Below are 16,422 nucleotides of genomic sequence, written 5' to 3'. Positions count from 1 at the left end.
TAATAGTAATATAATAATAGAAATAATTATAGTTAATAATGATAATAATAATACTTATAGTTGGTAGTAATACTGATCATAATAATTATAGTTGATAACAACAATTATGGTTAATAATAATAATTATTATTATTATAATTAGAGCTGATAATAATAATAACAATAATTAGCGTTATAATTGATAATAATAACAATAATATAAAAATAAAATAATGAATATCATGAAAATTAAGTTATATTGTTGTAAATGTTATTATTAATGAAATGGAGTTGTAAATTCAATTTTAAATATATTAAATAAAATTAATATCATAATATGGTGCAGTTAATTGATTTTACAAAATAATTATAATAGTATATGACTTGTGTGTAAGGCCCACTTACTTTACTACCTTTATTTTAAAGGATTGCCCTCTGACCCATAAGGAACCAAAGCCCCTAAACCAGCTGAAACACTTTCATTCTTCTCACTTTTAGAAAAATAGCCTCCTTTCTCTTAGAACAGTAACGTTCCTCTGCTAGGGTTTGGGGATCATCCAAGTTCAATTGAGTTCAACCCATTTCTTTCACTCACGTAAGTTACTTCCGATGCATACTCTTCTTTTTTTAGTTTAATCTTCTTGCTTGCCGTTACGGTTCCTCGTAATAATCTCATGCTTCCTCTGTATTGAGATTTTCAGCTCTTAAATATGCTCTTGGAGTTGTCTTGCTCATTTGCTTAAGGGTCAGGGTCGTTTTGACTAGTTCTTTCCAGGTAAGGGAAGCTAGAGTTTATGTTTTTAAAGTTATTTTGTCGATTTTTGGTCTGTTATATGGTTGTGATGCTTGAATGAGGTTGTTGGTCAAATAAAAATGTATGGTGTGCAAGTATGTTTGATTGATGTGGCGCTACTCTTTTTCTACACTGCATATTTTTCGTAAAATGAAGATTTCTACTACGTTAACCGTTGGATCGAGCTGCAATTTTAACAGCTGATCCTTAACACACAATTCTTGACTTTGACCGGTCGGATCTTTAATCGGAGCTCTGTAGTGAGAGCAGTTTTTATCGCAAGGTCACTGAATTTGTGTTGTTGACAACACTGCACACTTTTCGTAAAATGAAAGTTACTACTTCGTTAACCGTTGGATTGAGCTGATATTTTAACAGCTGATCCTTAACACATAGCTTTTGACTTTGACTGGTCCGATCTTGAATCAGAGCTCTATAGTGAGAGCAGTTTTTATCACAAGATCATTGTAGTTTGGTTGTTTCTCTGATCTTGAATGGTTATTACTGGCTTGAATCTAATTGTTATATTAAAAGCATGTGATAAATGATTATGCATGAGTGATGTGATTCATGGATTATAGATGATGGGTTTGGTATGAACTTGGCATGTGATTTAAATGAGATGGTTGGTATCAAGGAGACATGGTATTGATATGAAATACAAATATATATTCACTGTTTGGGAAGGATGAGTTGGTATGGATTCAACATTTGGTTATGAATGAGAATGGGTTGTAAAGGTTGGCATGAGATATTGTGTATGGTAGACATTACTTGATTGATTGAACATGATTGGTCTGTGGTCAGTGCGTAATTCCTTGAAATCTCTAGGTGAGATTTCAGGGTCGTGCTTTAGTGGTCGGGACGTAATTCCATGGCCCCTGTTAATGGGTGTCCATGGTGGTGCCCCATCTATATAATTTGGTAAGGATTCAAGGTAAGGATTGCATCCTGACACTCTAAGGAGTCAGTTAGTCTCACTTCGAGCGGACTGACTCCTGTGGTGAGAGTAGCAGGAGGTCTGAAATTCATTAAGGGTTAACCTTGTGTGTGAGGGAATTGATTCATTATAACACTTGTAACACATAACTCGGGGGTGAGCAGAGGTATCCACCACAAGTGCGAGCATCCGCTGAATCTGACCAGATTATATGTATCCGGATGAGTCGAGTCGAGTCTTAGTATATTGATTGGGAGGTCATAACATGCTTAGATGATGTATGTATATTGGACTGTGAAAGTATATCTGATTGCATGATAAAATCTTTTTGGCTCTAGCTTACCCTTTTGCTTGTTTGATTGCCTTATGTTGTTCTTCTACCGTTGCAATGATCATCAATTTATTAATGGGAGCAGATGCGAGAGGTGCTCGAGGTCAACAGAGAAGGGATGGTTCTGCTGCACAGTCTACTCGTGCTGGACTTCATGTCTCTTTGAGCTTTTCTTTAGGGCGAAGGCCCATGTATTGTATTGCCCTAAGGTTTTATTTTGAATACTGGCTATCTCTTACTCCTTTTGGGTTGTAGGCATTGTAGTGAGCTTTAATATTTCCTTTTAAGTACCTTGGATAACTGTAAGGAGTGACTTTATACTCCGCAACTTGGCTATTTATATTATTCGGTGTAAGATTTCATTTAATTATGTTATTATTTAGATGAGACTTTACAGTGTGCACACACTTTTTTTATTTATTTTAAATATGTTTAGAATAATAATATAATTGTTATTATATTTATTTAACCATTAAAAATAATAGCAATAATATCAATATAAATTATAAATTATAAAATTTTTAAAAGATTAAAAATCTATTTAGAAAAGTATTTAGTATAATAACGTTTTTATAATTAAAATAAAAACACTTATACTAATAACATCACTATGAATAATAATAGTAATAAAAATAATAATGATACTAATAATAATAAACAAATGATAATAATAATAATAACAATAATAATGTTTATGCTATAAATATTAATGTCAATGCAAAATACCAAGGCTAATGTTGACATACTAATAATATATAATTATATATAAAAATATATACATCAACAACAAAACAATTAAGAAGGACAATTAATTGAAATATGATTTCGTAGTAAATAAAATTAAGATGTGTGTCTAACTATAATAAAAATAGTAATATCATCATAATCATAATAATAATAATAATAATAATAATATCTCGTAGTAATAATAATACCACTATAATAATATCCCGTAGTGATAATAATAATAATAATAATAATAATAATAATAATAATAATAATAATAATAATACACTAACTAAATAGATAAAGAGATAAACATCTTTGGTGTCTTTTTTATTTTTATCAATTTTATCTTCTTAATTATTATATTTTAAATTTAAATAATTATTTAAAATAAAAAAATATTTTTCAGTTTTATTATTTTACTAATTTTAGTAACTATTTTTTTTAAATTGAAATAATTGTTCAAATGGAAAGATAAATGAACAACAAAACAAATAAAAATGACAGGTAATTGAAACATGATTCCTACATAGTAAGTAAAAGTAAAATGTATATCTAACAATAATAATAATAACTATTATAATAATTATAGTTCTTAATAATAATAATAGTAATATAATAATATTAGTAATATAATAATAGAAATAATTATAATTAATAATAATGATAATAATTTTTATAGTTGATAGTAATAATGATTATTAATTATAGTTGATAATAATAACTCGTGACTGATATTGACCAATAATTTTGGAGGAGCCAAAATAATTTATAGTAAAAAATTTTGAACTCATCAATAATTTATTCGGAATAAAAATCTCCAGTTATTCTTTTTTGAATGTAAATAACCATATTGTGTTCAAGAAATTCATCTTTCATCTTATTCCGAATTTTGTTTTGATAATGTTCGTTGTAGAAAATGAAACATTAAGAGTTAAATAAAATGAATTAGATAATCAATCAAGTAAAATACCTTTAATTTATTTGTTTTTGTCAAAGATTGACATAATTCGACAATGGTCGACAAATCTTTCAAATTTAATGGGTATAAACATCAACAATGAAATATTGGAGTAAAATTTTAAACTATATATATTTATCAATATACCTTTTTTTTTAAGTTAAGACAAAAAAGTAATTTATCATAATCTAATAAAAATTGAGACGTAATTACTAACAAAAAATATATAATAGTAATAATATTATATATTACAAATAAGAGTAATAACTTTACTACTAATAATGTTAATAATACTAATAGTAATAATATATAATAGTAAGATATAATAATAATTACAATTATTATTATTATTATTATAATACTAATATTTGTTATATACTACTATCACTATAAATAATATTTATAATAATATTATTATTAATAATTAGAAATACTAATACTTATAAAAATACTACAAATAATAATATTATAGTTGAAATCATAAATAAATGAAAAAATAAAACAAATTGACTTTTGTAGGATTTGAACCCGGATCCTTTTGTACCAGAATTTTAAAATGACGAAAAAACTAATTTTTATGACATGTGTCGATAAAAGAAAATGAGTATTGTAGTAATTTTGATAGTATTTTCTTTTCTTGATATGTAATAGATTCCGTACAAAAGGTATATTTTTATTTAGATACATATTTACATACGAAAAAGAAGAAAAAAATTAATTTGTCGTTAGATATAAAAAAATTCGTATGTAACAAAATTTTACATACAAACAAAAATTTATATATATGTAAAACTTAATTTGTCTACGTATATGGGAAGAGTCGCATGACTCTAAACTACCATTTTAATCAAAAAGAAAGAAAAAGGCGTGTTTAATGTGCGTGCTACATATAACTAAGCAAGTCAAAATGATTTCTTGTCACTATTTTAATATACTTTCAATATTTTTATGTTTAATTTCACTTAACACGTCCAGCCCTAATTTATCTGTTTTGTTCTTTTATTTGTTAACGATAAAGATATTAGGTGATATTTTAATTTATTGCAGTATTTAAGATTTCAAAAAACATTTTTATTTCAAAAATTTAAGTTTTAGAATGGTTTCATCCTTTTGTACCCAATTATTTTAATCAGATTGAACTAATGAAATTTAATAAAAAAAATTCATGAACATTAAGAAATATAATTTGATTTAAATGAAAATTTTAACTGAACTAAACTCAATCTAGTTCATACAGTTTTATATTTTGTTCTTAGTAATCGATTTTCTGTTCTTATACATGTTGATCTTTTAATGTCAATGTCTGCTTTTGTAGTTAGACATGTCATTGTCACAAAACTTAACATGTAGAGTTTTCTCTAAAATTTAAAAATATGGTATTTGTATGGTGAAAGACCATGGTGTTGTGTGTAACATATACAAAATGAAATCAACTTTATTTTTCTAAATTGTTAATAGAAAAGATCGAAACCACAATTTTCTCTTACCTATGACTGAATGTATTCAAGTACCACATTAGTTTTGTTGACAACTTTTAGGTTAGAGTTCCATATATTTCAACAGTAATTACCTGCAAAGATCCCATTTATTCACATAATTTGAAGACATAATTTGATGTCAATCTATATTTTTTGTGTGGTTTTTCAGAATTTGTCGCCCTTTAAATATTCATAAAGACATGTTTAGAAACTAAATATCATATTATGAAAGGATACTAGAATTAACTAAAAGATATGTCGTTTCTTTTAAAAGATATATTAACTAAAATTGTGTTTTTTCATTGTTGAAGGTTATAGTGTTGCAAATTAGATTTTTTATTACTATGGACAATTTACTTTATATTAAGAAAAGACGAGTAAGTAATTAACAATTAATTTTAATTTGAACATTAGCAAGATTAATATGAGTTCAAACTGTTGTTGTGACTTTAAATACACTCATTTTAATATTTTAAAATATATTAAAATAATTAATATATCAAGATCTATATATTTTTAAAATATTAGCAGAAACACAAATTTAATTAGTGATGGCATTTTTTAAGTTTTAAGAAAAATAAAAATAAAAAGTAACAGTAAGAAGTACATGAGTATTAGCATTTAAATATTTTTATTATTTATATATAGTGATTAACCTAATTGTCAGGAAAATTAAATCGGTCTCACTGAATTTAACCTAATTGACAAAATGAATTTAATTTATATTTAATCTAATTAAAAAAATCGAAATCTAATTAATCTATTTAAAATTAATTTAAATTATAAATCCAATACATTTGTTAGATCTAGATTGGATCTAACCATGAATTTTTTAAAAATATAGTTCATGTACTTTATTAATAAAGCAAAAAACTCCGACACATTCCATCATATTTTGTATCTCTAAGTCTCGTTTGTTATCAATTCTTCTTTTTATTCGCATTTTCTTACCAATCATTAATTGAAACGGGAAAATAAGTATTGTAACCTTGTTTGTTCCATAACACACGTTAAAGAAATGCATCACTATAACTTCAATATTCAAGGATAGATCTCAATCAAAGACAAATATCCTGTCAAAGGAGATATTTTGTAGCTTTGAAATTCTGCTTCTACAAACAGTTTCTTCCATTCTTCTTCACTTCTCTCTTTCCCATTAAAAAGACATGACATTGTCACATCCATGAGGAGCTTTAGTCCAGTAAGTTCGTGCTCATCTTGGCCTTCGTTTATCACAATTTCTATCAAAATTACTTTTCCTCTCTTACCTTTACCAGAAATAGCTTCTTTGCAATTTTCTAATATCTTCTTACAATCATTGTCATTCCAATCATGCAAAATTCACTAAAAAAAATATTTATAAATTTGTTAATAACATACCTCATGTCAATCCTAATAACATGAATCGAATAGTAAATTCGTAAGAAATTTGCAGTGTGAAAGAAGTTTAGGAAACATTTGTTTACCTTGAGTAGAATTGCATCAGCCTTGGGAATAGATTCGAACATGTCCCCACCGACATATGTCAAATTGTTGGTTCCTGACAAGTTCTCCACAACCTGTGGACGGTCAAACACAATGCACTTCACGTTAGGAAATACATCACATATAGCCTTGGCTGTGGTTCCGGTTCCACCTCCCACATCCACAATGGACTCCACTCCTTCGAACACCCAATTGCAACCTTGTAATGCCAAGTTCATCATCTGAGAATCACTAGCCATTGACTCATTGAACAACTTGTTATTTTCTGGGTTTTTACCAAGAAAGTCCCATATATTTGATCCTAGGGAGACATCACTCAGTGTAAGATCATCCTCATAAGTCCACTTCTTCAACTGAAACCATACAAATAGTGCACGTGGGTTAGTTAAAAGCTCTACCATTGGCGCAAGACTAAGATCATTGCCTTTGAGAAGAAGTTGTGATGCAGCAGTTAGAGCATATGCTTCCTTTTCTTGTGTGTTGTGATGGACTCTTACAATCTGAAGGAATCCATTGTGTGCCAGGTAGCGTAGCAGACTCTTCACACCTCTAACTTTAGTTGGTGGAATTTGTAGAATGGATACCAACTCTGAAAGTGTAATGGGTTGATCATGGTTGTGAATTATGTCTGGTATCCCAAGATCAATCATCCATTTAAGACTCATACCATCTAGTGGACATGCATTCAAGTGTTTGTACAAGTGAACTTGACCTTCAAAGATCTCACTTGCTTTAAGGCCATTATTTGAAGCCATAAGTCTGTATTTTGTGGTGGTGTTTCAGACTTTGTTGCCCTTTACATAAAGATTCAAAAACCTAAATTTGTATTTTCGCTTTTAGTCTATTTAGATTTGAATCCATGTTGAATTGATTATTTTCATAAGTTATGATTCGTTGTTTATTTCATTAAGTTTCAACATCTCTATGTATTTTCAGAAATAAAATATACCACTCGTTTTAGGTGCTACTCCGCATCCACTTGTTTTGTTAAAACAATTAGAAAGCCCGTCAATTCAGTCGTTTTCGATTACTTAAAAAGAATAGCTCTAGAAAGTTATACAACAAAGGTCGTTAAGAGAAAACAAAGTAAAAATAATAATTAATGTCTTTCGTTACTAAGAAAACCTATTATACTTGAATTTATACTTTATTTATGTCTTATTTTTTTTGAATTGTCCATTTTACAATAATCACGTTAGTCACAATAAAAATTTCAATGAACTTAGTTTATAAAGATCTATCTCTATCTATATATGTACAATATTATTTTATGTACTAGGGGAGAAGTATACGGAATAAAAAAAACCCACATGGTTTCATATATATTACAGTTCAAAGTCATTGGTTTGACGAATAAAAGTATACACTGAAAATATGCAAGAAAATTAAAAGAAAAACACGAGAAGTATAAAAAGTTATCTAAAAATTTATAAGAAGATCATGGAGATAATTAGATAGATAGATTTATAGTATATAAATAAATAAATTATTTTACAGATAGATTTTGTAAAATTAAATAAAATGAGTTAAACATAAAATCTATTTTTTAAAAGAAATCTATATTTATTTTACTTAATTCAATTTTATGTTAAAATTTATCTATTTTATAATAGGCTTAAATACCTTTTTAGTCCTCATTTTCGTAGTGTTTGTTGCAAATGGTCCTTATTTTGAAAGAATGTTTAAGATGATCCTCATTTTTACCGAATATTTAAAATGGTCCTTATTTTCGCAATTCGTGTTTTATTTGGTCATTTTCTGTAACGCCGTTTAAATCATTAACGGAGTATTATACAGGTGTCACAGTGTGTAGTAGGGTGTGTTAAGTGTATTGTATAGGTGTGGTAATTAACGTTAATTTTTCAATTTATGGGAAATTTTGCAATTAGGGAAATTTCTTCATCTTCATCTTTCTTAAGCTCGAATTTACAGAGGAAGCAGCTAATATTTGTCATTTCATCATTGGATTGTAGTTGCGCTCTTTATTTCAATTTTACAGATTGGACTTTAAAAGATTACACACAATAACGTGAACCCTATTACTAATTGCAGCTTCTTCTCAGCAACCTTCAATGACTTCTCCAAATCATTAATCTGCCTCATTTGATTTGTGTTATGATGATGACATCCTTTTCATCAACACCACCATTTGAAAACATTGCAACCCACATTATTGGAACCACTACTCTGTAAATCAATAAACTAAAAATTAAAACCAATTTATTATTAACACAAAAATAAAAACCAGATTGTACCCAAAATTTTCTACCAATATTCTTTGGAGTTCTTGCCATCCTCAAAGCTGTCATCTCTCTGCAGCTACAAATCGGGGTTAATCCATTTCTCGTTGAACCACCAATAATGCACGAAGTGATACAACACGGTTGCCTCCAACGATTACAACCAAAGGTAAATGAAGAAGATTGGGACCGTAACATACCTATATAATAGGATTGCAGGAAGAAGAAGATTAACTCGAAAATTGAAATGAAGAGTGTAAATGCAATCCAATGATGAAATGACAATTATTAGCTGCTTTCTCTGCAAATAATCTGAGCTTAAGATAGACGAAGATGAAGAAATTTTCCTAATTGCAAAATTTTCCCTAAATTGAAAAATTAACGTTAATTAGCCATATGTACAGTAGTACAATACACATAACACACCCTAATACAAACGTGCCACCTGTACAATGCTCCGTTAATGATTTAAACGGTGTTACAGAGAAGGACTAAATAAAACACGAATTGCGAAAATGAGGACCATTTAAAACATTCAGTAAAAATGAGGACCATTTTAAACATCCTGTCAAAATGAGGACCATCCACAATAAACACTACGAAAATGATGACCAAAAAAGTATTTAAGCCTTTATAATAATATTGAATTGAGTCAAACGAAAACTAATCATTTTATATAATATTGTTATGTTAGGGTGCGTGTATTTATTATAGGCTTTCATACGAATTATTTTAAAATCGATACTTTCTGATAGATTGATTGGTTGTTAAAAGTTTAGTCCTTAAATAACTACTATTAAACTCGATACACCAAAATTGGAGAAGATATGTGCTAATATAGCTGGTTTACGTCAACTTCTGATTTTTCTATATATAACTTCAACAATGTATTTATAAGTCGTTGTTTAGTTGTTTAGTCTTAAAGGGTAAACTATTCTAACAATATGTCTTTTAGATCTTCTTGTCTAGGCTAAAACTTGCTCACTTGTTATTCAAGTTATGATATACTTTAATCAAGTAAGTTTGGGCTCACATACTTGTGCATGTAGGTTCAATTCCAACGGAGGTATTGTGGATTGTTTGCAGTTTGGTAACAGGTTGTGTAATAAGCATGTTGTAACTTACAGGGGTGCTGGAACATGGCTGTTAGGTAGCAGTTTTCAGGAAACAAGCATGAATGAAGCATCTATTGGTTGATACATGAAAGAAATCACTAGTAGTATGGGATCAAAAGCGCATGAGAATTTTATGTTCAATCTTTTTTTCATGTTTTTGTAGTAGGGCCTAGTATTTGCTCTTGTATTTTCTTAACCTTTGTGTTATTTGAGAATGTCAGGTTTATGCACAGTAGATCTAATATGGGAGAAGAAACCTTAAAACCTTTGTTATTTTCTTTTTATAATGTGTATACGGGTTGAAGTAACCTAATTATCTCATTAATTTAATTTATTTATTTTTGTCGATAAAAAAAAAAAAAACTTCATCAACTTGCGAGGAATCTGATTTAAAATATTGCATGTTTGTATCATACCATTTTTCGTCATCGTAGTAGAATAATTAATAATGCTTCAATGAAGTATTTTATTAGAAGTCAGATTAGACCGTTTCAATGTTTTGTAGCTCTAGTTAAATAACTAAACACACAAAGCAAAAATCATTAATAAATTAAATTTTTTATCCTTTGAAATCCGTTGTCTTAACCCTCATCAATATGCTTTCAAATTTGAGTTTTCAGATATTAATATGATGACTTTGAAATCCGTTGTCTTAAGAAAACTTTTTTCCAGGTGTCATTTTCGTCTTTCTCTACGTGTTTCATATGTTTCATATGCTATTTGATGACTATATATTGTTTATTTTGTGGAAAAAGACGAACTTACATTCACACAATTGAAGAGATTCACAAAATTCGAATCTCACGTTGTGAGCCATATGACTCTAAACTACCATTTTAATAAAAAAGAAAGAAAAAGGTGTTGTATGTGATGAATAAAAAGAAAATGTTATATGAGTAATATAATTAATTAAGAAAAACTTTACGATGTGACTTGAATGATAAGGTTTACTACAATTGCAGTGTTTTCCTTTTTTTTTTTTTTTCTGTAAGTTAGATGTTTTTATCCTAACTCTGAATATGCACGTGATGTACCGAGTTGCCAATGACTTCTATTTTGAGAAAATAACAAATGTCGTTAGAAGTGGGTTTTAAATCTCGCTAGGATAACTTTAACTTGACCCTCATACCATCTTAGAAATGAATTTTAAGTCTAACTGAATCTCACAAAATCGGTTTGTAAGGTGAGGTTTGAGATGTGTAACTTCCAACAAATGCTAAATATTCAAAAAAAGAAGTGTGAGATATATTAGAGAATGCATATAAAAGAGATGGAAAATAATGTTTTGACAAATTGTTTTTTGACAAAGTTGACAAAGTTACTATAAATGAAATTAAAATAGATTATCATTTTATTTTTTAACCAAAATAAAATAATAAAATAATACTTTTTTACTTAAATTAGTAATTTGTCAAAAACTTTGTTAAAAACTTTGTTAACCAATCACTTCCCAAAAGAGATAAGCGTGTGAAACAAGTCGGCTTCAAACTCTCGTAGGCGAGCTTCAATATTAGTGTGGCTATGGTCAGATTCTAGCAACGACTTTGTTTTACTCATAACTGAATGCAGTGATTGAGGTGGGGGAATAAGATTGCTAAGGTAATTGATTTTGGTCTTGCTAGTGGATTTAATACACGGTCAAACAGTTTCATCCTTTTTTTCTTAGTAATAGCTTTGAGATGTCCATGTTCATGTCTGTTGCCAATGTCAATCTTAGTAATGTGTCTGGTTTTCTTAGTTTAGATGAAGTCTTTTTGAGTGATTCAGAAGTGGACGTGAGTTCCTGAAGCACATTCAGAAGACTGAACGTCTTCAAGTACCACATTAGTTTTGTTTACAGTTCCATATATCTCAACAGTAATTAGTACCTACAAAGATCTCATTTACGCCCACAATTTGATGTGAATCTATATTTTTTGTGTGGTGTTTCAGAATCTGTCGCCCTTTATATAAAGATTCATAAAGCTAAATGATATGTTTAGAAACTAAATATCATATTATGAAAGGATACTAGATACAAATACTAAATTTTGTTGACTATTGATCGTGGGGCGATTGGAGTTAGTATCTGCAGTGGCTGAAGGCAGTATGTGAAACAGCTGAAGGTGGTGTTAAATAAAAAACCTTGAAACAGGAGAAATGAATCTGCGATAAAAAATCCTTTAAAAAAATTGCACAGATCAATATCTAATAAATAAAAGAAAAATTCTTTCCACTACACTATTTATGTACTCTTGATTACTTATTCTTGAGTGAGATTTTTTACTATACTATATGAAATATAGATATGTCGTTTCTTTTAAAGGATATATTAACTTGTTTTTTTTTTTTTTTATCATTGAAGGTTATAGTGTTGCAAATTAGATTTTTTATTCTAATATTGTAAATAAAAAAAACATTGTGAGACTAAGATACAAATCTATTAGAAACTTAATTAGTCATAATATTATTTTTCTTTATTTTGTTAGGTCAAAAAAAAATATTATGATTTCATTCACTAAAGAGTTGACATGTCAACAAGTACTTGAATCGTCAAAGTGAATGAAACTAAAACTCATAAATTATTGTAATAATGGACACTCATCTCTACATGAATGATGATCTTTAACTCTGTGTCTCAACCCAAATTCCTTTTAATCCTTTCATTCATTTAAAATTTTATTCTATATTGTTATTGTTTTGTTATAAGAATTATTTAGCTTCATCAATATATTCTTTTATCCATATTTTTATTATTATTATTATTATTATTATTATTATTATTATTTGTTAGGAATACTCCAAGTGTGAGTCAAAGTCGCACATTGAATATAATAGACAAAGTTAAACATTATATAAGATGAAAGGTCCATAACCACATTGCCTTAAGATTAGGGTAAAAGTAACGTCAAATGTCTTATATGTGTAAGACCAATGTCATATATATAAAATCACAATCTCTCAATAACTATAACCATACCTCATATGAAACATAATCCAACTATAATCATAACTCATATGTAGGGATGTCAAAAAAATCTATACCCGTGAGTATCCACGGATAAAACTCGCAACGGGTAAAAAACGAATATTAAAAATGGATACCCGCGGGTACGTGTATTTTTGATACCCGCACGTTAACAGGGTGGGTATGGATATCATAGTATCCGTACCTGGGGATACCTGTACCCGCTAAATTTTAATTCACAAAAATACTTTCATATATATATATATATATATATATATATATATATATATATATATATATATTAGTAAAAAACATTCTGACCTAATTTTTTCTAAGCTGCACATGTTGTCTTTTGTTTTCATTCTTCCAACTTCAAGTATGCACATCTTATTTTTTGTCTTCATTCTTCCAACTTCAAGTATTGATACGTTGTTTTCTTCCAGATACACCCCTTGACATCCTTTTCTTTCCTTTTTTTGAAATTGGACCAATACATCAAACCCTATATAGATAGTGATGGAGTCTTACAATCTGAAGGAATCCATTGTGTGCCAAGCAGCGTAGAGACTCTTCACACCTCTAACTTTAGTTGGCGGAATTTGTAGGATGGATACCAACTCTGTCAGTGTAATTGGTTGATCATGATTGTGGATTATGTCAGGTATGCCAAGCTCAATCATCCATCTAATACTCATAGCATGCAAGTGTTTGTACAAGTGAACTTGACCTTCATACATCTCATTTGCACTGCACCCATGATTTGAAGCCATGATGCGATTTGATGTGAATTTGTATTGTGGTGTGGTGTTTCACACTTTGTCGCCCTTTATATAAAGATTCATAAAGGTAAATGATATATTTGAAAGGTAATAATATATTTGAAAGAGTGAAATAGTTGAAAAACAAAATAAGTCATGAGTTCACATTGATTTTGATTAGGGGTTGGTTAATTTTTGATATTAGAGTGAGGTTCGACATAAAAAAGACATGCAATAACACTTGCGGGGCTAATTTAATCCTGAAGAAGGATAGTGATTGGTGTTGGGTGGTGGTTATGAGAATTGAAGTGAGGTCCTTATCAGAAGCAATAGGTAGGGGGAGATGTGCCCTAGGGAGTCCAGGGACTAGTTTATGAACTTGACAGAGAAATTAAGAGCTCGGGCCCCAAACAGAAGGGTATAGTGGAGTTATTGGGTAAACACTTCAGAGTCATAGGTGTTATGAGATTGGAGGAATCAAAACCAAAACCCAACCTCAATCCATTTCCTTTTTTATTTTCTTTACAAAAAAATTATGTTCAAGATATGTTTGTCTCATTATGAAATACTATAATTCTATCTTGGTCTTTAGTGTTTCAATTAACTAACAGTGAGAAAAAACAGTTTACAGAACATAAGAAAAGATGCTAAAGTTTCTACTAGATTTAACGGTGGTTGGTAGTGAATTGTTGGTTCTGCAAACTGGTAAGGTGTTGATACTGATACCATTCATGTGTGCTGTGGAATACACATCCTAACCTAAGAAAAAGGATGAATTGGAGTAGCATGGTCCTGTGGTACCCCACCAATAGTTAGTATTTGGTGTGAGCAGTCGACAGAGGATTTGAGAAAAGAAGGAAATAGTTGAAAAAAAAAATTAAAAGTGGGAAAGAAGATTACAAGAAATGGGGAAAAAATGGCATATATCAACATATAATTTTTATATTTTTAGGATTATTATTTACTATATATCAAGATTGATAATATTAAAATTATACGTAATATAAAAAATTACTTTCATATTTCTATTCTTATCCAACTTAAAATAATATAAATAACTATAAATAATTCAATAAAAATATTAAATATTATATTTTTTGAAGTGTATAATTAAATTAAATTAAATATTTCATATTTTTTAAATAAAATAATTACATGTAATTTAATTTTATTTATAATGTGTTATTAATAGTTTATTTAATATTGTCAATTTGATAAATACATTAACATATAAAAGAAATTACAATATAAAATATAATAATCTTTTAGTAAAATCAGTAAATTAATATTTTTTTATTTGATTTGGCTAATAAGCGGAATCAATTCTTCCCTTAATTTTGCGTACTTGTTTGGCCTTGTGTTAAATCACGACAACTGAAAGAATACACCCATGCATGAAAATAGGGAGAATCGATTCTGCGTGCTTTATCACAACCCCAACACATCTAGTCATTATTTCAATACCATATCTACTCATGTTTGCTAATAATCTAATTTATCCATAAAAACATATCTTTTAATCTATCATATTTTATAGGGGTGAACAAAAAATCTAATTTTTTTTATCCAATCCACTTTTATTCTGATCCAATCCATTTAAAATCCATTTTATTAAAAATCTAATCCATTTAAAATCTATTTTAATGGATCTGAATTTCAATCTAATATACATTTTATATATTTTATGGATTGGATATCCATTCTATAAATCAAGATTTCCAAATATGGATAATCCAAAAAATCAAATCCAAATTTTCAATTTAAATTTTTAGTTGCGTAAGAATAAAGGTTAAGATGGACTAGGCTAGATTCAAACTCAGATCGGCCTTGTTCGATAACCTGTACGGACCAGGAAAACCCAACGACCTTGAAGGGTCGGGCGAGCCTAAAGACATGAACAGGTTAGGCGGGCCTGACAAACCAGATGAGTCGATCGGGCCCAACGACACGAAAAAATCGGGTGAGCCCGGTGACCTAAACGGGCCAAGCGGGATTGATGACCCAAATGAGCTAGGTGGACCCGATGACCCGAACGGGCTTAGTGGGCCTGATGACCTGAACGGGCCAAGCGGGCCCGAAGATTCGAACGGGTCAGACAGGCCCAAAGACCCGAACGGGCCAGGCAATCCTGATGACCCGAACGGGCCAGTCGGGCCCGATGACCCGAACGGGCCAGTCGGGCCCGATGACCCGAACGGGCCTGTCGGGCTCGATGATCTGAATGGACCAATCAGGCTCGAAGACCCGAACAGGCTAGGCGGGACCGATGACCCGAATGGGCCAAACGGGACCGAAGATCCAAACGAGCCAGGCGGGATCCATGACCCGAAAGGCAGGCAGGCCTGAAGACCTAAACGAGCCAGGCGTGCTTGATGACCCGAACGAGCTAGGCGGTCTCGAGACTCAGATAGGTTGGAATGGGTCGACTCAACGACTCAGACGGGTCGTGCCCAATGACATGTATGGACTAGGTAGGCCCGACGACCCTAATGGACTGAGCGAGCCCGACGACTTGGACGGATCGTGCCAATCAACCCGTACGGAGCGGGCAGGCCCGATTACCGAACTAGCTAAGCATGCCCAAAGACCCAGATGGGTTGGGCCGAGCTAGGCTGACAATTTGGACGGGTCGTGCCCGACGACCTGTATGGACTGAGCAGACCCGAGAC

The 16,422-nt window shown here is 30.2% G+C and overlaps 1 pseudogene; it reads right to left on the bottom strand.

The window, feature by feature from the left end:
• Nucleotides 1-6,133: 6,133 nt before the first annotated feature.
• Nucleotides 6,134-7,514, bottom strand: LOC114185882 (annotated as a pseudogene).
• Nucleotides 7,515-16,422: the final 8,908 nt, after the last annotated feature.

This window comes from Vigna unguiculata, chromosome 5 (assembly GCF_004118075.2).
Source record: "Vigna unguiculata cultivar IT97K-499-35 chromosome 5, ASM411807v1, whole genome shotgun sequence".
NCBI classification, from domain to species: Eukaryota; Viridiplantae; Streptophyta; class Magnoliopsida; order Fabales; family Fabaceae; genus Vigna; species Vigna unguiculata.
Note: the sequence above shows the minus strand (reverse complement) of the source record. Positions and strands in the feature narration are given on the sequence as shown.